This window comes from Pleurodeles waltl, chromosome 6, assembly GCF_031143425.1.
Source record: "Pleurodeles waltl isolate 20211129_DDA chromosome 6, aPleWal1.hap1.20221129, whole genome shotgun sequence".
Classification (NCBI taxonomy): domain Eukaryota; kingdom Metazoa; phylum Chordata; class Amphibia; order Caudata; family Salamandridae; genus Pleurodeles; species Pleurodeles waltl.
Window position 1 is genome coordinate 862,919,532 of NC_090445.1, and position 19,915 is coordinate 862,939,446.

Sequence of the window (19,915 nt, forward strand, 5' to 3'; positions counted from 1 at the left end):
AGGGGATTTCAATTCCCTCCAGCTCCTGCTTCATGAATTTTTATTACAACATTCTGCCCTCTTGTGGCAGAATGTTCTAATAGCCTTATAGCCCTCTATAGCAGGGCTATAATGGCATTAAAGTCCGGCTCCCTTGTTTAAGGCCCTCGGCTTTGGCTCGGCCATTGAAGCTGGAGTGAGCCTTTAATGGCCAGTATAGCTTTCTACAGCGGACTATAAGTCTACAGGGCTCGAAAAATCTACTCACTTGCTAGGCAAGTTTTATTTTAGGAGGTCGAGCTATTTTTAGATTCCGCTCTGCCCTTCTGGCAAGTGGACAAAAAAAGAGGTGTTCTGTTCAGTCAGAAAGGAATTAGCAATTAAGATGCCTTTAAATCTTATTCTTGTCACATTTGCTCTGTGTTCAGAGACAGAGGTCAAAAGTCAGTTAGTCTTCTTGCAGCACAAATACTTTTCCTTGTGACTGCAGAGTTCCAGGATTTTGTAAATTGAACTGTCTGACCTCTGTGAAATGAAAGGCTTTTCGAATCAGGTTTTTACTAACATACAGCATTTATATAAGTAAGTCAACTTTACAAACATTTCAAAATATATTTCAGTAGCTGTGAAAGACCATTTTTTGTACCTCTGTGTAATGAAAACTTATTTTAATAGGATGACAAAAAAGGTCACAACACTTTACTCAGTGATGTGCAAATGAAAAATGTTTTCTGAAATCCAATTTTCACAGATTGTTAATACACTATATCGTTTTATCAGTAAAGCTACAAGTTAGTGGGAAGGTTTTTGGACATTTCTTGGAAATGTACTGTCTGTAATTGACAGCACGCTACCACATCATGCTTTAGTAATATATTTAAAGTGAGCGTTTAAACAAACTGAGAAACACTCCTGCCATGATAGCAAAGCTATTAGTAAACTAAGAGGCAAGTCATGCATGGATCATGTGTACCCATTTAATGTATTTAATCAAACAAAAGAGGATTTTTGTTTTTCCAGCAGAAATGCTGAACTCAAATATTTGAAGGTGCATTCATATGTGAGAATGAAGAAAAAGGTGACTGTAAAATACAATATTTGCCTAGGATCACACCATTTTAGACCAGTTTCCGGGTCAAGTACATTACGGTCGAGTAGATTATTCAAGCTACTAGACCTGCAGGTCTAGTAAAAATTTTATGATTTTGCGAGGCCTGGTCTATATTCTTGCAGTTGAACGCATCCTGCTTTATCATTTCCTTTGTTGATGAACTGTACTAGAAACTAAAACTTGACTGTCAATGTATGGCTTACTCCTGGGGTTGTGGACTAATGTAGATCTTCCTAGTAATTTATGACGGAAAGTCTTAATTTTATTAAAGACACGGAGGCGAATATTATGCATTATTTTCTTACTTTATTTTAAATAGCAGCAGTCAAGAACTACAGTTCCCAGATGGACTTGCAACAGGCTAGCCAATGGGAGTTAAAAGAAGTCAAACATAGGACCAATAAGGGAACACCATGAACCATAGAGTCTACCCTTGACTGCAAGCAGCCCTCTTTTCTTGAGCGAGCAGATTAAACAGAGTCATGAAACAAAGGGTAAATAAGTCCTAAAATTGCCAAGGCAAAAGATACGGAGAAGAAGTCCTGAACGCGGGCAACCAACGCAGAAAATGACGGAGTAATATGAGGGTCGTGACGATCCTGGATAGATGAATCCTGAAGTCCTGTTCTGACAAGAGTAGAATTGGAGTAGCTGGAACTATCCCGATGACGGAGGTAATGCAGGAGTCGCTGGGAGGGAAAGAAAAATACATGTTAGTAGTGTAAGGAAATGCCTCCTTGGCATGGTTGCCCCCTGACTTTTTGCCTTTGCTGATGCTATGTTTACAATTGAAAGTGTGCTGAGGCCTGCTAACCAGGCCCCAGCACCAGTGTTCTTTCCCTAACCTGTACTTTTGTATCCACAATTGGCAGACCCTGGCATCCAGATAAGTCCCTTGTAACTGGTACTTCTAGTACCAAGGGCCCTGATGCCAAGGAAGGTCTCTAAGGGCTGCAGCATGTCTTATGCCACCCTGGAGACCTCTCACTCAGCACAGACACACTGCTTGCCAGCTTGTGTGTGCTAGTGAGAACAAAACGAGTAAGTCGACATGGCACTCCCCTCAGGGTGCCATGCCAGCCTCTCACTGCCTATGCAAGTATAGGTCAGTCACCCCTCTAGCAGGCCTTACAGCCCTAAGGCAGGGTGCACTATACCATAGGTGAGGATACCAGTGCATGAGCATGGTACCCCTACAGTGTCTAAACAAAACCTTAGACATTGTAAGTGCAGGGTAGCCATAAGAGTATATGGTCTGGGAGTTTGTCAAACACGAACTCCACAGCACCATAATGGCTACACTGAAAACTGGGAAGTTTGGTATCAAACTTCTCAGCACAATAAATGCACACTGATGCCAGTGTACATTTTATTGTAAAATACACCACAGAGGGCACCTTAGAGGTGCCCCCTGAAACTTAACCGACTGTCTGTGTAGGCTGACTAGTTCCAGCAGCCTGCCACACTAGAGACATGTTGCTGGCCCCATGGGGAAGAGTGCCTTTGTCACTCTGAGGCCAGTAACAAAGCCTGCACTGGGTGGAGATGCTAACACCTCCCCCAGGCAGGAGCTGTAACACCTGGCGGTGAGCCTCAAAGGCTCACCCCTTTGTCACAGCCCAGCAGGGCACTCCAGCTTAGTGGAGTTGCCCGCCCCCTCCGGCCACGGCCCCCTCTTTTGGCGGCAAGGCTGGAGGGAACAAAGAAAGCAACAAGGAGGAGTCACTGGCCAGTCAGGACAGCCCCTAAGGTGTCCTGAGCTGAGGTGACTAACTTTTAGAAATCCTCCATCTTGCAGATGGAGGATTCCCCCAATAGGGTTAGGATTGTGACCCCCTCCCCTTGGGAGGAAACACAAAGAGGGTGTACCCACCCTCAGGGCTAGTAGCCATTGGCTACTAACCCCCCAGACCTAAACACGCCCTTAAATTTAGTATTTAAGGGCTACCCTGAACCCTAGAAAATTAGATTCCTGCAACAACAAGAAGAAGGACTGCCTAGCTGAAAACCCCTGCAGAGGAAGACCAGAAGACAACAACTGCCTTGGCTCCAGAAACTCACCGGCCTGTCTCCTGCCTTCCAAAGAACTCTGCTCCAGCGACGCCTTCCAAAGGGACCAGCGACCTCTGAATCCTCCGAGGACTGCCCTGCTTCGACGACGACAAGAAACTCCCGAGGACAGCGGACCTGCTCCGAAAAGACTGCAACTTTGTTTCAAGAAGCAGCTTTAAAGAACCCTGCAACTCCCCGCAAGAAGCGTGAGACTTGCAACACTGCACCCGGCGACCCCGACTCGGCTGGTGGAGAACCAACACCTCAGGGAGGACCCCCGGACTACTCTACGACTGTGAGTACCAAAACCTGTCCCCCCTGAGCCCCCACAGCGCCGCCTGCAGAGGGAATCCCGAGGCTTCCCCTGACCGCGACTCTCTGAAACCTAAGTCCCGACGCCTGGAAAAGACCCTGCACCCGCAGCCCCCAGGACCTGAAGGACCGGACTTTCACTGGAGAAGTGACCCCCAGGAGTCCCTCTCCCTTGCCCAAGTGGAGGTTTCCCCGAGGAAGCCCCCCCTTGCCTGCCTGCAGCGCTGAAGAGATCCCTTGGTCTCTCATTGACTAACATTGCAAACCCGACGCTTGTTTCTACACTGCACCCGGCCGCCCCTGCGCTGCTGAGGGTGAAATTTCTGTGTGGGCTTGTGTCCCCCCCGGTGCCCTACAAAACCCCCCTGGTCTGCCCTCCGAAGACGCGGGTACTTACCTGCAAGCAGACCGGAACCGGGGCACCCCCTCCTCTCCATTCTAGCCTATGCGTTTTTGGGCACCACTTTGAACTCTGCACCTGACCGGCCCTGAGCTGCTGGTGTGGTGACTTTGGGGTTGCTCTGAACCCCCAACGGTGGGCTACCTTGGAACAAGAACTGAACCCTGTAAGTGTCTTACTTACCTGGTAAAACTAACAAAAACTTACCTCCCCCAGGAACTGTGAAAATTGCACTAAGTGTCCACTTTTAAAGTAGCTATTTGTGAATAACTTGAAAAGTATACATGCAATTGAAATGATTCAAAGTTCCTAATGTACTTACCTGCAATACCTTTCAAACAAGATATTACATGTTAAATTTGAACCTGTGGTTCTTAAAATAAACTAAGAAAAGATATTTTTCTATAACAAAACCTATTGGCTGGATTTGTCTCCGAGTGTGTGTACCTCATTTATTGTCTATGTGTATGTACAACAAATGCTTAACACTACTCCTTGGATAAGCCTACTGCTCGACCACACTACCACAAAATAGAGCATTAGTATTATCTCTTTTTACCACTATTTTACCTCTAAGGGGAACCCTTGGACTCTGTGCATGCTATTCCTTACTTTGAAATAGCACATACAGAGCCAACTTCCTACATTGGTGGATCAGCGGTGGGGTACAAGACTTTGCATTTGCTGGACTACTCAGCCAATACCTGATCACACGACAAATTCCAAAATTGTCATTAGAAATTGATTTTTGCAATTTGAAAAGTTTTCTAAATTCTTAAAAGACCTGCTAGGGCCTTGTGTTAGATCCTGTTTAGCATTTCTTTTAGAGTTTAAAAGTTTGTAAAAGTTTGAAATAGATTCTAGAACCAGTTTTAGATTCTTAAAAAGTATTCCAACTTTTAGAAGCAAAATGTCTAGCACAGATGTGGCTGTGGTGGAACTCGACACCACACCTTACCTCCATCTACAGATGAGAGAGCTAAGGTCACTCTGTAAACTAAAGAAAATAACCATAGGCCCCAAACCTACCAAAATACAGCTCCAGGAGCTTTTGGCAGAGTTTGAAAAGGCCAACCCCTCTGAGGGTGGCAACTCAGAGGAAGAGGATAGTGAATTAGAGGAAGAGGATAGTGAATTGGAGGAAGATTCCCCCCTACCAGTCCTATCTAGGGAGGACAGGGCCTCTCAAGCCCTGACTCCAAAAATACTAGTCAGAGATACTGGCTCCCTCACAGGAGGGACCAGCACCTCTGAAATCACTGAGGATAACCCCAGTGAAGAGGACATCCAGTTAGCCAGGATGGCCAAAAGATTGGCTTTGGAAAGACAGATCCTAGCCATAGAGAGGGAAAGACAAGAGATGGGCCTAGGACCCATCAATGGTGGCAGCAACATAAATAGGGTCAGAGATTCTCCTGACATGTTGAAAATCCCTAAAGGGATTGTAACTAAATATGAAGATGGTGATGACATCACCAAATGGTTCACAGCTTTTGAGAGGGCTTGTGTAACCAGAAAAGTGAACAAATCTCACTGGGGTGCTCTCCTTTGGGAAATGTTCACAGGAAAGTGTAGGGATAGACTCCTCACACTCTCTGGAAAAGATGCAGAATCTTATGACCTCATGAAGGGTACCCTGATTGAGGGCTTTGGATTCTCCACTGAGGAGTATAGGATTAGATTCAGGGGGGCTCAAAAATCCTCGAGCCAGACCTGGGTTGACTTTGTAGACTACTCAGTAAAAACACTAGATGGTTGGATTCAAGGCAGTGGTGTAAGTAATTATGATGGGCTGTACAATTTATTTGTGAAAGAACACCTGTTAAGTAATTGTTTCAATGATAAACTGCATCAGCATCTGGTAGACCTAGGACCAATTTCTCCCCAAGAATTGGGAAAGAAGGCGGACCATTGGGTCAAGACAAGGGTGTCCAAAACTTCCACAGGGGGTGACCAAAAGAAAGGGGTCACAAAACCTCCCCAGGGGAAAGGTGGTGAGACAGCCAAAACTAAAAATAGTAAAGAGTCTTCTACAGGCCCCCAAAAACCTGCACAGGAGGGTGGGCCCAGAGCCTCTTCACAAAACAATCCTGGGTACAAGGGTAAAAACTTTGATCCCAAAAAGGCCTGGTGTCGAAACTGTAGTCAGTCTGGACACCAAACTGGAGACAAGGCCTGTCCCAAGAAAAGTTCCACTCCAAACTCCAATCCAGGTAACACTGGAATGGCTAGTCTCCAAGTGGGATCAACAGTGTGCCCAGAGCAAATCAGGGTCCACACTGAAGCTACTCTAGTCTCTGAGGGTGGGGTGGATTTAGCCACACTAGCTGCCTGGCCCCCTAACATGCAAAAATACAGGCAGCAGCTCTTTATTAATGGGACAAGTGTAGAGGGCCTGAGGGATACAGGTGCCAGTGTCACCATGGTGACAGAGAAACTGGTTTCCCCTGGCCAATACCTGACTGGAAAAACTTATACAGTCACCAATGCTGACAATCAAACTAAAGCACATCCCATGGCAATGGTAACTTTAGAATGGGGAGGGGTCAATGGCCTGAAACAGGTGGTGGTCTCCTCAAACATCCCAGTAGACTGTCTGCTTGGAAATGACCTGGAGTCCTCAGCATGGGCTGAGGTAGAACTAAAAACCCATGCAGCCATGCTGGGTATCCCTGAACTGGTGTGTGTAAAAACAAGAGCACAATGCAAGGCACAGGGTGAAAAAGTAGAGCTGGAGTCTGGAAAAATGGCCCAGCCTACCAAGAGAAAAGGAAAGTCAGTTGGGAAACCAACTGCAACACAGTCAGAAAAAGAGAACCTCTCTTCTCAGGAAGAAGTTCTGCCCTCTGAGGGAACTGAGCCTTTGGAGCTTGAACCTTATCAGGTTGAGCTCTTAGGCCCAGGGGGACCCTCAAGGGAAGAGCTGTGTAAGGGACAAGAAACCTGTCCCTCTCTTGAAGGCCTTAGGCAGCAAGCTGCTGAAGAGTCCAAGGGCAAGAAAAATGGAACACATAGGGTCTATTGGGAAGATGGACTCCTGTACACTGAGGCCAGAGACCCCAAACCTGGTGCCACTAGGAGAGTGGTAGTGCCTCAGTCGTTCAGAGAGTTTATTCTGACCTTAGCCCATGATATTCCCCTTGCTGGGCATTTGGGACAAACCAAGACGTGGGAGAGGTTAGTCAACCACTTCTACTGGCCCAATATGTCCCAGAAGGTTAAGGAGTTTTGCCTCTCCTGCCCCACCTGTCAATCCAGTGGTAAGACAGGTGGGCACCCAAAGGCCCCCCTCATTCCACTTCCAGTGGTGGGGGTCCCCTTTGAAAGAGTGGGTGTGGACATAGTTGGTCCACTGGAACCTCCCACAGCCTCAGGAAATATGTACATCCTAGTAGTAGTGGATCATGCTACTAGGTATCCTGAAGCTATTCCCCTTAGGTCGACTACTGCCCCTGCAGTAGCCAAGGCCCTCATTGGTATCTTTACCAGAGTGGGTTTCCCTAAGGAGGTGGTGTCTGACAGAGGTACCAACTTCATGTCAGCATACCTAAAACACATGTGGAATGAGTGTGGAGTGACTTACAAATTCACTACACCATACCATCCACAAACTAATGGATTAGTTGAGAGATTCAACAAGACATTAAAAGGCATGATCATGGGGCTCCCAGAAAAACTCAAAAGGAGATGGGATGTCCTCTTGCCATGCCTGCTTTTTGCTTACAGAGAGGTGCCACAGAAGGGAGTAGGATTCTCACCCTTTGAACTTCTGTTTGGTCATCCTGTAAGGGGACCACTTGCTCTTGTTAAAGAAGGCTGGGAGAGACCTCTTCATGAGCCTAAACAAGACATAGTGGACTATGTACTTGGCCTTCGCTCTAGAATGGCAGAGTACATGGAAAAGGCAACCAAAAACCTTGAGGCCAGCCAACAGCTCCAGAAGTGTTGGTATGACCAAAAGGCTGCACTGGTTGAGTTCCAACCAGGGCAGAAAGTCTGGGTTCTGGAGCCTGTGGCTCCCAGGGCACTCCAGGACAAATGGAGTGGCCCTTACCCAGTGCTAGAAAGGAAGAGTCAGGTCACCTACCTGGTGGACCTGGGCACAAGCAGGAGCCCCAAGAGGGTGATCCATGTGAACCGCCTTAAGCTCTTCCATGACAGGGCTGATGTGAATCTGTTGATGGTAACAGATGAGGATCAGGAGGCAGAGAGTGAACCTCTCCCTGATCTTCTGTCATCAGACCCAAAAGATGGCTCAGGAGATGGAGTGATCTACTCAGACACCCTCTCTGGCCAACAGCAAGCTGATTGTAGGAGAGTCCTACAACAGTTTCCTGAACTCTTCTCCTTAACCCCTGGTCAGACACACCTGTGTACCCATGATGTGGACACAGGAGACAGCATGCCTGTCAAGAACAAAATCTTTAGACAGTCTGACCATGTTAAGGAAAGCATTAAGGTGGAAGTCCACAAGATGCTGGAATTGGGAGTGATTGAGCGCTCTGACAGCCCCTGGGCTAGCCCAGTGGTCTTAGTCCCCAAACCTCACACCAAAGATGGAAAGAAAGAGATGAGGTTTTGTGTGGACTACAGAGGGCTCAATTCTGTCACCAAGACAGATGCTCATCCAATTCCTAGAGCTGATGAGCTCATAGATAAATTAGGTGCTGCCAAATTCTTAAGTACCTTTGACTTGACAGCAGGGTACTGGCAAATAAAAATGGCACCTGGAGCAAAAGAGAAAACAGCATTCTCCACACCTGATGGGCATTATCAGTTTACTGTTATGCCCTTTGGTTTAAAGAATGCCCCTGCCACCTTCCAAAGGTTGGTGAATCAAGTCCTTGCTGGCTTGGAGTCCTTTAGCACAGCTTATCTTGATGATATTGCTGTCTTTAGCTCCACCTGGCAGGATCACCTGGTCCACCTGAAGAAGGTTTTGAAGGCTCTGCAATCTGCAGGCCTCTCTATCAAGGCATCCAAATGCCAGATAGGGCAGGGAACTGTGGTTTACTTGGGCCACCTTGTAGGTGGAGGCCAAGTTCAGCCACTCCAACCCAAGATCCAGACTATTCTGGACTGGGTAGCTCCAAAAACCCAGACTCAAGTCAGGGCATTCCTTGGCTTGACTGGGTATTACAGGAGGTTTGTGAAGGGATATGGATCCATTGTGACAGCCCTCACTGAACTCACCTCCAAGAAAATGCCCAAGAAAGTGAACTGGACTGTGGAATGCCAACAGGCCTTTGACACCCTGAAACAAGCAATGTGCTCAGCACCAGTTCTAAAAGCTCCAGATTATTCTAAGCAGTTCATTGTGCAGACAGATGCCTCTGAACATGGGATAGGGGCAGTTTTGTCCCAAACAAATGATGATGGCCTTGACCAGCCTGTTGCTTTCATTAGCAGGAGGTTACTCCCCAGGGAGCAGCGTTGGAGTGCCATTGAGAGGGAGGCCTTTGCTGTGGTCTGGTCCCTGAAGAAGCTGAGACCATACCTCTTTGGGACTCACTTCCTAGTTCAAACTGACCACAGACCTCTCAAATGGCTGATGCAAATGAAAGGTGAAAATCCTAAACTGTTGAGGTGGTCCATCTCCCTACAGGGAATGGACTTTATAGTGGAACACAGACCTGGGACTGCCCATGCCAATGCAGATGGCCTTTCCAGGTTCTTCCACTTAGAAAATGAAGACTCTCTTGGGAAAGGTTAGTCTCATCCTCTTTCGTTTGGGGAGGGGGGTTGTGTAAGGAAATGCCTCCTTGGCATGGTTGCCCCCTGACTTTTTGCCTTTGCTGATGCTATGTTTACAATTGAAAGTGTGCTGAGGCCTGCTAACCAGGCCCCAGCACCAGTGTTCTTTCCCTAACCTGTACTTTTGTATCCACAATTGGCAGACCCTGGCATCCAGATAAGTCCCTTGTAACTGGTACTTCTAGTACCAAGGGCCCTGATGCCAAGGAAGGTCTCTAAGGGCTGCAGCATGTCTTATGCCACCCTGGAGACCTCTCACTCAGCACAGACACACTGCTTGCCAGCTTGTGTGTGCTAGTGAGAACAAAACGAGTAAGTCGACATGGCACTCCCCTCAGGGTGCCATGCCAGCCTCTCACTGCCTATGCAAGTATAGGTCAGTCACCCCTCTAGCAGGCCTTACAGCCCTAAGGCAGGGTGCACTATACCATAGGTGAGGGTACCAGTGCATGAGCATGGTACCCCTACAGTGTCTAAACAAAACCTTAGACATTGTAAGTGCAGGGTAGCCATAAGAGTATATGGTCTGGGAGTTTGTCAAACACGAACTCCACAGCACCATAATGGCTACACTGAAAACTGGGAAGTTTGGTATCAAACTTCTCAGCACAATAAATGCACACTGATGCCAGTGTACATTTTATTGTAAAATACACCACAGAGGGCACCTTAGAGGTGCCCCCTGAAACTTAACCGACTGTCTGTGTAGGCTGACTAGTTCCAGCAGCCTGCCACACTAGAGACATGTTGCTGGCCCCATGGGGAGAGTGCCTTTGTCACTCTGAGGCCAGTAACAAAGCCTGCACTGGGTGGAGATGCTAACACCTCCCCCAGGCAGGAGCTGTAACACCTGGCGGTGAGCCTCAAAGGCTCACCTCTTTGTCACAGCCCAGCAGGGCACTCCAGCTTAGTGGAGTTGCCCGCCCCCTCCGGCCACGGCCCCCACTTTTGGCGGCAAGGCTGGAGGGAACAAAGAAAGCAACAAGGAGGAGTCACTGGCCAGTCAGGACAGCCCCTAAGGTGTCCTGAGCTGAAGTGACTCTAACTTTTAGAAATCCTCCATCTTGCAGATGGAGGATTCCCCCAATAGGGTTAGGATTGTGACCCCCTCCCCTTGGGAGGAGGCACAAAGAGGGTGTACCCACCCTCAGGGCTAGTAGCCATTGGCTACTAACCCCCCAGACCTAAACACGCCCTTAAATTTAGTATTTAAGGGCTACCCTGAACCCTAGAAAATTAGATTCCTGCAACAACAAGAAGAAGGACTGCCTAGCTGAAAACCCCTGCAGAGGAAGACCAGAAGACAACAACTGCCTTGGCTCCAGAAACTCACCGGCCTGTCTCCTGCCTTCCAAAGAACTCTGCTCCAGCGACGCCTTCCAAAGGGACCAGCGACCTCTGAATCCTCCGAGGACTGCCCTGCTTCGACGACGACAAGAAACTCCTGAGGACAGCGGACCTGCTCCGAAAAGACTGCAACTTTGTTTCAAGAAGCAGCTTTAAAGAACCCTGCAACTCCCCGCAAGAAGCGTGAGACTTGCAACACTGCACCCGGCGACCCCGACTCGGCTGGTGGAGAACCAACACCTCAGGGAGGACCCCCGGACTACTCTACGACTGTGAGTACCAAAACCTGTCCCCCCTGAGCCCCCACAGCGCCGCCTGCAGAGGGAATCCCGAGGCTTCCCCTGACCGCGACTCTCTGAAACCTAAGTCCCGACGCCTGGAAAAGACCCTGCACCCGCAGCCCCCAGGACCTGAAGGACCGGACTTTCACTGGAGAAGTGACCCCCAGGAGTCCCTCTCCCTTGCCCAAGTGGAGGTTTCCCCGAGGAAGCCCCCCCTTGCCTGCCTGCAGCGCTGAAGAGATCCCTTGGTCTCTCATTGACTAACATTGCAAACCCGACGCTTGTTTCTACACTGCACCCGGCCGCCCCTGCGCTGCTGAGGGTGAAATTTCTGTGTGGGCTTGTGTCCCCCCCGGTGCCCTACAAAACCCCCCTGGTCTGCCCTCCGAAGACGCGGGTACTTACCTGCAAGCAGACCGGAACCGGGGCACCCCCTCCTCTCCATTCTAGCCTATGCGTTTTTGGGCACCACTTTGAACTCTGCACCTGACCGGCCCTGAGCTGCTGGTGTGGTGACTTTGGGGTTGCTCTGAACCCCCAACGGTGGGCTACCTTGGAACAAGAACTGAACCCTGTAAGTGTCTTACTTACCTGGTAAAACTAACAAAAACTTACCTCCCCCAGGAACTGTGAAAATTGCACTAAGTGTCCACTTTTAAAGTAGCTATTTGTGAATAACTTGAAAAGTATACATGCAATTGAAATGATTCAAAGTTCCTAATGTACTTACCTGCAATACCTTTCAAACAAGATATTACATGTTAAATTTGAACCTGTGGTTCTTAAAATAAACTAAGAAAATATATTTTTCTATAACAAAACCTATTGGCTGGATTTGTCTCTGAGTGTGTGTACCTCATTTATTGTCTATGTGTATGTACAACAAATGCTTAACACTACTCCTTGGATAAGCCTACTGCTCGACCACACTACCACAAAATAGAGCATTAGTATTATCTCTTTTTACCACTATTTTACCTCTAAGGGGAACCCTTGGACTCTGTGCATGCTATTCCTTACTTTGAAATAGCACATACAGAGCCAACTTCCTACAAGTAGCAAAACAGCGGTGGGATAATATTCGCCTCCATGTCTTTAATAAAATTAAGACTTTCCGTCATAAATTACTAGGAAAATCTACATTTTATGTCAAGACCGGAGGCTCTATTATGCAAGTTTAAAGCATGTCAATAACCAAAGAAGTTGCAGTTCTAGCAGGTTTACAGGAAAAAGCCCTAAAAACAGTATCGTTAGACCAATTGGCCGACCTGAGAATGTCCTCCAAACTGGAACCCAGTGAGAAGGCCTTAGAAGCCATGGCTCCCCTAGTGGAATGGGCTCCGTAAGTGGAAACACCAATACCTGCCAGGGACATAACCCATTTAACCCAACGGGCCAAGGTGGCTGAAGAAACTGGTTTACGGGGCTTACGGAAGGAGATTAACAATTGATTGGAAGAGGACATTCTCAGGTTATAGGTTCTTTTTTCATACTCCTTTAAACAAAGACCCACACAGAGTTTTGGTTTGTCAGGGAAAAAAGGATAGAAAACAGAATGAAGATTGGTTTTAGTACGTTTGGAAATATGAAATAGCACACCTCTAGGTAAAAACTGGCGGGAAGACACGTCCAGAGACTTATTGGAAACTCGTTTTATGGAAATCAAGCACAACAACATAGTGAGTTTGGCAGAAAGCATTTTAGAGAAAGGACTGAATTGTCTGACCAATTAAGGAACAAATTCAACACTAAAGAAACATCCCAAGTATGGGAATACTTGGAGGACGGAGGTTTGGACAATTTGACTCCCTTCAAGAGTCGACAGATTAAAGGATGTTCCCCAACTGGTCTACCGTCAAAATAACAGTGGTGCATAGAAATGGCTGATCTTTGGAGGTTTATAGTTTGATAAGACTTACCTGCACTAGCTTGCGCGGCTAAAAAAAATTAATAATTAGATTTAGATCTGCTGAAAAGGGATCGGCACATTTTCCCACACACCAGCCTGACCAAAGAGCCCATGCTGATCTGTAGGCTCGTCTTGTGCCAGGAGCCCAGGCATTGCAAATGAGTTCTGAAGACTCTGCCGAAATAGGGAACAACCGGAGATCTTCCAAGCTGAAAGGGTTAATGAACCGTTGAGGACTAGATTGTGGGAGATCCGAATGGGTCTAGGAGGAGAGAGGGGAACACTGGGAGGAGAATGGGGAAGTCCATAGTTAGTTCGAGTAGAGGGGGAAACCAGACCTGAGATTGCCAGAAGGGAACTACAAGGACCAGAAATGCCTTTTAACGTCTGACCTGGGCGAGCACCCTGTTGATTAAGATGAAAGGAGGGAAGGAGTAATTGAGAGATTGTGTCACGATTCACCCTGGGCTTACCGTCGAGGTTGGAGAGAGGTGGTGAGCGGCCCTGGTTCCTGCTTTGGCCGAGGTAGGAGCAACCCCTTCCGGTAGCCACGGTGCTGTTTGAAAATAGTAAGCCACTACAGTCCGTGCCCTCCAGAAGGAGTCCCAGAGGAAAAACCCCAAAAGGGTAAAAAACAGGAACTCCCTGAAACAGAAGGAGGACACAAGGACGTTAGGACTTAAGATTCTGGAATTCAGGAATTCTGGAGACGGAAGACAGATCAAGAACAACTGGCTCCACAAGAGGAAACCAGCCGGAGCGTGACTACCACCACAGGAGTGTTGCAACGCAATGAGAAAGAAACTAGATTCCCCTTATATACCCCTAGACAGGAAGTGGAAAACAGGAAGTAGTAATACCACCATCTTGGATTGGGGAAAAGATCATAACTAAGAATAGAGAACATGCACCTGAAAAAGAGAAACACTACATGCAGGGAAGAGAGGAAGTGAACAGCATGCTGGGAAGGGGAAAAGCATGCATAAAAGCTAATCAAGTGCAGGCATCCGGCTTTTGATCATGTGACCGGTAAGTGGTGTAAAGGAGGGGGTACCGGGAATCCCAATGCGCTATTTATGCTTTACGCGCTCAGCGCGGCAAGGACCGTGACCCGATTCGGGTTCTCCGGTCCTGCCGCGTTTGCCCAGGAATCCGCGGCCGGAGAAAAGGGCCGCGGCGAGTGCCGCGACCCTTGAATCGAGCCGCGGCCCACCGCGGTCTCAGAGTTGCGCCGCGGCGGCCCGTGCTTGCGGGCGCGGCACGACAGATTGAGACCAATCTTGGAGGAAAGCGGCAGTACCGGTGGCCAAGGGATCGGGGCACCAGCTGAAGAAAAGTGGAAGTTGCGAATTCAGTCGTGACGCAAAGAGATCGATGTGAAAGGGACCCCATTTTTTCCACGAGCTGTTGGAAAACTGACGGATGCAGCTTCCAATCGCTTGTATCTTTGAGATGCCGGGAATGCCAATCTGCTATAAAATTCAAAGCGCCTTGGAGGTATTCGGCCAGAAGGGAGAATTTGTGGGACAGACAAAATTCCCCAAAGGCTCTTGGCTAGAGGAGCAAGGGGTCTGGATCTGGTGCCCCCCAGATGGTTGATGTATCATACAGCGGCTATGTTGTCCAGGCGGAGAAGGATGGAGCACCGGGCCCTGTTTTTTGTAAAACTTTTGATTGCAAAGGAACCTGCAAGAAGCTCTAAACAGTTTATATGCAATTTTGACTCCCCTATGGACCATATACCGCCAGTCGAGATCGAACCACAACGGGCGCCCCAGCCTGTGAGACTGCATCTGATTCTAACACAAGATCGGGCACAGAGGGGAAGATGGACCTGCCGTTCCAGGCCTGTAAATGGGATATCCACCACTGAATTTCCATCCGAGATTCGTCGTCTATCGACACGAGGTCAGAAAATGCCAAACCTCTGCGAAGATGAAGAATTTTCAGTCGTTGTAGAGTGCGGTAGTGGAGCAGGCCTGGAAAAATGACCTGAATTGAAGAGGAGAGAAGACCTACGACCCTTGCTGAAGACCTGAGAGAGATTTGATCTTTTTGAAGCGTGAGTGAAAGTTCTCTTCTGATTGCGGAAACCTTGGCAGGAGAAGGGTGGCTGAGACCGAATCTATTTGGAACCCAAGAAATTCTATTTGTTGGGAAGGTACAACCATCGATTTTTCTTGGTTTATAAGGAAACCTAGGTCGATAAAGAGAGAAGTCGTTGTTTGAAGTTGAGAGAGAAGGGTAGATGCATTCTGATGCAAAATAAGGATGTTGTCGAGATAAATTATAAGTCTGATACTTAGGGATCTGAGATACGCAACGACGGGTTTCAACAGTTTCGTGAAACACCAAGGTGCCGAAGAAAGGCCAAAAGGAAGAGAAGAAAACTGCTACGTTTTTGACCACCATTGGAACTGCAAGAATTTCCTGTGAGCAGGATGAATAGGTATGGTGAGATAAGCGTCCTGGAGATCTAATCTGACCATTCAGTCGTATTGAAGAAGAATATCCCTGAGATGGAGAATGGTTTCCATCTTGAAGTGCCGGTACACCACGTATTGATTGAAAGATTTGAGATTGATAACCGGTCTGAGTTTTTTGTTCTTTTTGTGAACGAGAAAGAGGGAACTGATGAAACCGGAGGAATCGGGAAGGCAAGGCTGGATCGCGTTTTTGTCCAAGAGCAATTGAATCTCTGAAGAAATGAGATAGGACATTGCAAGAGAGTATCTTAGAGGAGTGGGAAGATGGGACTGAATAGGAGGGGAGAAGAGTTCGATGTAATAACCTTGCACTGTGCTTAAAACCCATGGGTCTGAAGAAATTGACCTCCATTTTGGAAGGAAATAACGTAACCGGCCGCCTACGGGAAGGCCAGAAATTAGGCTTACCTTGTGTATTGGCTGGTTTGACGTAGCGTTGTCCACGGTTACGGAAGCCTCTTGATCGTTGTGGATAGAACTGTGGCTTAAACTCCTGTGCGTAATAATTGTAGGAATTAAAGGAGCCTCTTGCGCCCTGGTTTCGGTACGCACGGCCGGTAAAGCGGCTCCTGCCTCTACCGGCCCATGCAAAAACACGCTGATTAAACACCTTTTTTATGGATTGTTGGGCCTTGTCTAAAGATGAAAAGGTAGATACATAGCGGCAGAGATCTTTGATAAAAGTGTCCCCAAATAGCTTGCCGTCTGCCTGGATACCGGGATCCAAAGTGGCCATGTTAGCCAGTTGGGATCCAATTTTAGCAGAAGACCCTTACGTCTCTCGTGTATAATCACTGAATTGGCGTTACCTAAAAGGCAGAAAGCTCTTTGGGTCCAAAGAGAGAGAGCCGACGGATCAATTGGAGTATCCTTCAGTCTAGCTGCTTCCGCTAAATCAAAAATACGAGCCAGGGGACCCACCACGTCCAGGAGTTTGTCCTGGCAAGTCGTCCAGGCTTTGTCGACCCCCTTGCGAGGGTCCTTGCCAAATTTTTTAAAAAAGGTAATGAGGGACTGATCGATAGTAGGAGTGGCGGTTATGTTGGAATCCAAGGAGGGCCTAGAGCATTCTGATTTCAATTTCGCCCGTGTTTGTTTATCCACAGGGAGACGCAGTCGGGATGAAATGTAATCTCCTACGTAGTCAGAGGGAAGCCATTCTGTAGAGTTAGGATGTTGTATCAGAGAGGGATCAAACATAGGAACGCCCTCTGAATCGACTATGTTGGTCAAAGAATTACTCAGAGAAAGTTTAGAGCGTTTAGAGGGAGGCAAGGATGGAGGAAAAATGTCATCAGGATTGTCAGATTGGGACAAATCGTCCATATCCTCATCATCAGTGTCCAAAATGTTTGAAACAACAATCTTTTTTGGCGCCTCAATAAGTTTTGATTTAAATTTGCGTTTTAACTGCGAAGAAGAGAACTTCTTTGCAATATTCCCCTCCTTCAAAGGAGGCCTGGGAGGAAACAAGTCCTCAGTCTGGTGTGAGGCAGCCTCACTGTCCAATTGAGCGCCTTTAGCAGGTTTGACCGAAGCCTGCTTATGTTTTCTGCCTTCCCCCGCAGAATGGGCCAGAGAATTGGACACCATGAACTTTACTGTGTTTTCTATGTTTTTAGACATTTTCTCCATGGATGCCTGTAAGGCATGTTTCACTGAGGATTGTATGAATATATTTAAATCCTGTTTGAAAATTTCCTCATCCTCGTTAATATCTGGCATGACTGGGGAATTATCAGAATCCATTGAAGAAATAAAAGCACTTTTAAAATCAATAAACGTATGACAGTGTGCTAAAACCCACAGAGAACAAAGCTGAACTCTTTAACCAAAAAAATCCTGGGATGGTAAGGGTTAAAGAAATAAAGAGTAGTGTCTTCGGTGCAAAAACGCTCCCTGAGGGCGGAGCAGAAGAAGGAAGAGGAACAGCAGAGAGCCGCGCCCTCCAATTTCGTGTTCGGACTGCAGTGGAAACCACACGCCGAGCTGAAAAAAGGAGCCTTTAAGGAGGGGAGTCGCCCGTGAAGAGAGCGGACCTCCCACCGGGTAGACGCGATAATAATGGACGCGCGTTGAGAGGCCGTGACGTCGGCTGAAGAAAAATGTATCTCCGGAAGTCAGCTGCCCGATAAAAGGGAATCGCGCTGACAGAAGAGTACGCGGCCAGAATTCAAAAAGGCGAGGGGGTTACCAAACGGTAAGCGCGCGCGAGGCGACCTGAAAGGGATGGGGGGGGGACACGAAAAGCACGAAATGCTGCAAAACGGAGCAGAATTAAACCACCAACTTAAAAAATAAAGATTAAAACATTAAAGCAATGTACAAATATATTCATTAACACAGAAACGGAGAGACCATGAAAGAGTGCTTATCTTGACTGCGAGCAGCAAGAAAAGAGGGCTGCTTGCATTCAAGGGTAGACTCTATGGTTCATGGTGTTCCCTTATTGGTCCTACATTTGACTTCTTTTAACTCCTATTGGCTAGCCCGTTGGTAGTCCATCTGGGAGCTGTAGTTCTTGACTGCTGCTATTTAAAATAAAGTTAGAAAAGAATGCATAATAGAGCCTCCGGTCTTGACATAAAATTCCCCAGCTAAGAACTTCCTTACCTTAAATTAAGACCAATTTATCTGAATGGCGAGGGAGACTGCTGGCTGTCCTACTAGTAGTCTTTTCTCATCTTCATTCTTCCTGTCACCACTCGTTTCTCTGTAAATATATTTTGTTCTGGAAATTAGACCTCTTTCACTATCTGAGGTGTGGTATCTGATGGAAGACATTTTTGGGTGTCTAGTTCTAGCTCCTTGTTAATGGCATGATGTGTCCATACTATCTGAACTATTTTTCTCTTCATACTGTTTACAAATCCATTGCATCAGGGATCGATATTCTGCAGAGATTAAAAAGCTGTTAACAATTCCAGTGTTTGAACTGTTTGGATTATTTGGGCACATGTCTAAGACACCTCAAGTGCAAATTACACTCAAAACTTTTCTTGTACTACATGGAAAACAAACATGCTAATGCAAAGATGAAAGAGCTAGAGCCAATGGCTTTTGTGATGATGCAACACCATTCAGTTAAGTGAAAAGAGAAGCGGAACATCTTTTGCTTTTACACACTGGTTTTGATAAATATCATATTTACCCTTCCTTCATGTCATCCACCTAATTCAACTCCTAAAACCTGTGGGCAAAATCAATTTTGATGTATACTGCTTAATTTCCAAACAATAAACAATACCTTCAACAGAATGACTGAGGATGTCACAACATCAGCTGACATAATATAGTGAACTGGACATATTAAAAGATACAATTCGTGAGAATGATGAAAAAAAAAAAAAAAAAAATAAGCCTGGTTACCACAAAAAGGCAGAACCCCAAAAAAATGTGATACTTTCTTTTTTTTTTTTTTTTTTTACATTATCAAGATATTCTACATCAGTTAAAGCAGTGGCTGTTTTCTAACTTTGAAATCAATGTGTACTCTCCTGAGGTTAAAAAAAGTAAAGAGAAAGTTATGATTCTTTAGAATTGTAGGGGAGAAGAGACCGGATACTGGGCTCTTTTTTTATAAAAAATATTTATCAGTGACTCCACATGTGCCCTCTACCTTTTAATGATTGGTTTAAATACAATAGCGTCTGTGCCACAGAGTTTGTGACAAGTGTAGTATTTTCCAGAAAGCAAAACTAGTGCAGAATTGATCTGAAAAAGTTAGATTTAGTTAAGACCTTGGCTAACTTGCTTTTCCTTAAAAGCCAACTGACCCACAACATCATTCTTAGGACCTTGCTTTTCCTTATACTATGCTGCCCATTCGTTCTCTTGATAGTTTCAAATGCCTTTCTCTGTGAATAAAGCTTTAAAGGTGTTGTAATGTGAATCTTGTGTAGTAATCTATATTCTAGGTTCTTGGAGGCTGCAGCGTTCTCTCACGAGTCAGTTGAGATCTACAGCTGGCTGGAGAGGGAGCACCGACAGCGCCAAGACTCGCATGTTAATAAATCATCCATTATTACAACCGGCCGTTGTAACTGTTCTTGGCGCAGAGGCAATGAGTGTGAGGACCCACATCAGAAAGAGAGGAGCCTCACGAGGAAATGCCGGCAATAACAAGGCAAACGATTTATATGTAAAGCAAGCGATATATGCACATATATATATGGGTTACAATATTTGTATAAACTTACGCATGAACCAATTATATTGGTTATCGCTGGCACGAGCAGATTACGGGCGGCGCGTAAACTTGCTTGCACAAGCCAGAAACGGTTC

General features: G+C 46.7%; 1 protein-coding gene and 1 long non-coding RNA gene across 3 annotated transcripts in view; both read right to left on the reverse strand.

Annotated features, from left to right (window-relative positions):
- EXOSC1 (exosome component 1) overlaps positions 1 to 19,915 on the reverse strand; it is a 128,618-nt gene that overhangs the window by 97,670 nt on the left and 11,033 nt on the right. The window lies entirely within an intron of this gene.
- Positions 1,500 to 18,339, reverse strand: LOC138302053 (uncharacterized). Its single transcript, XR_011205246.1, has 3 exons — positions 18,245 to 18,339; positions 13,619 to 13,790; positions 1,500 to 1,779 (listed from the first exon to the last, which is right to left on the reverse strand). It is a non-coding gene; the product is annotated as an uncharacterized lncRNA (long non-coding RNA).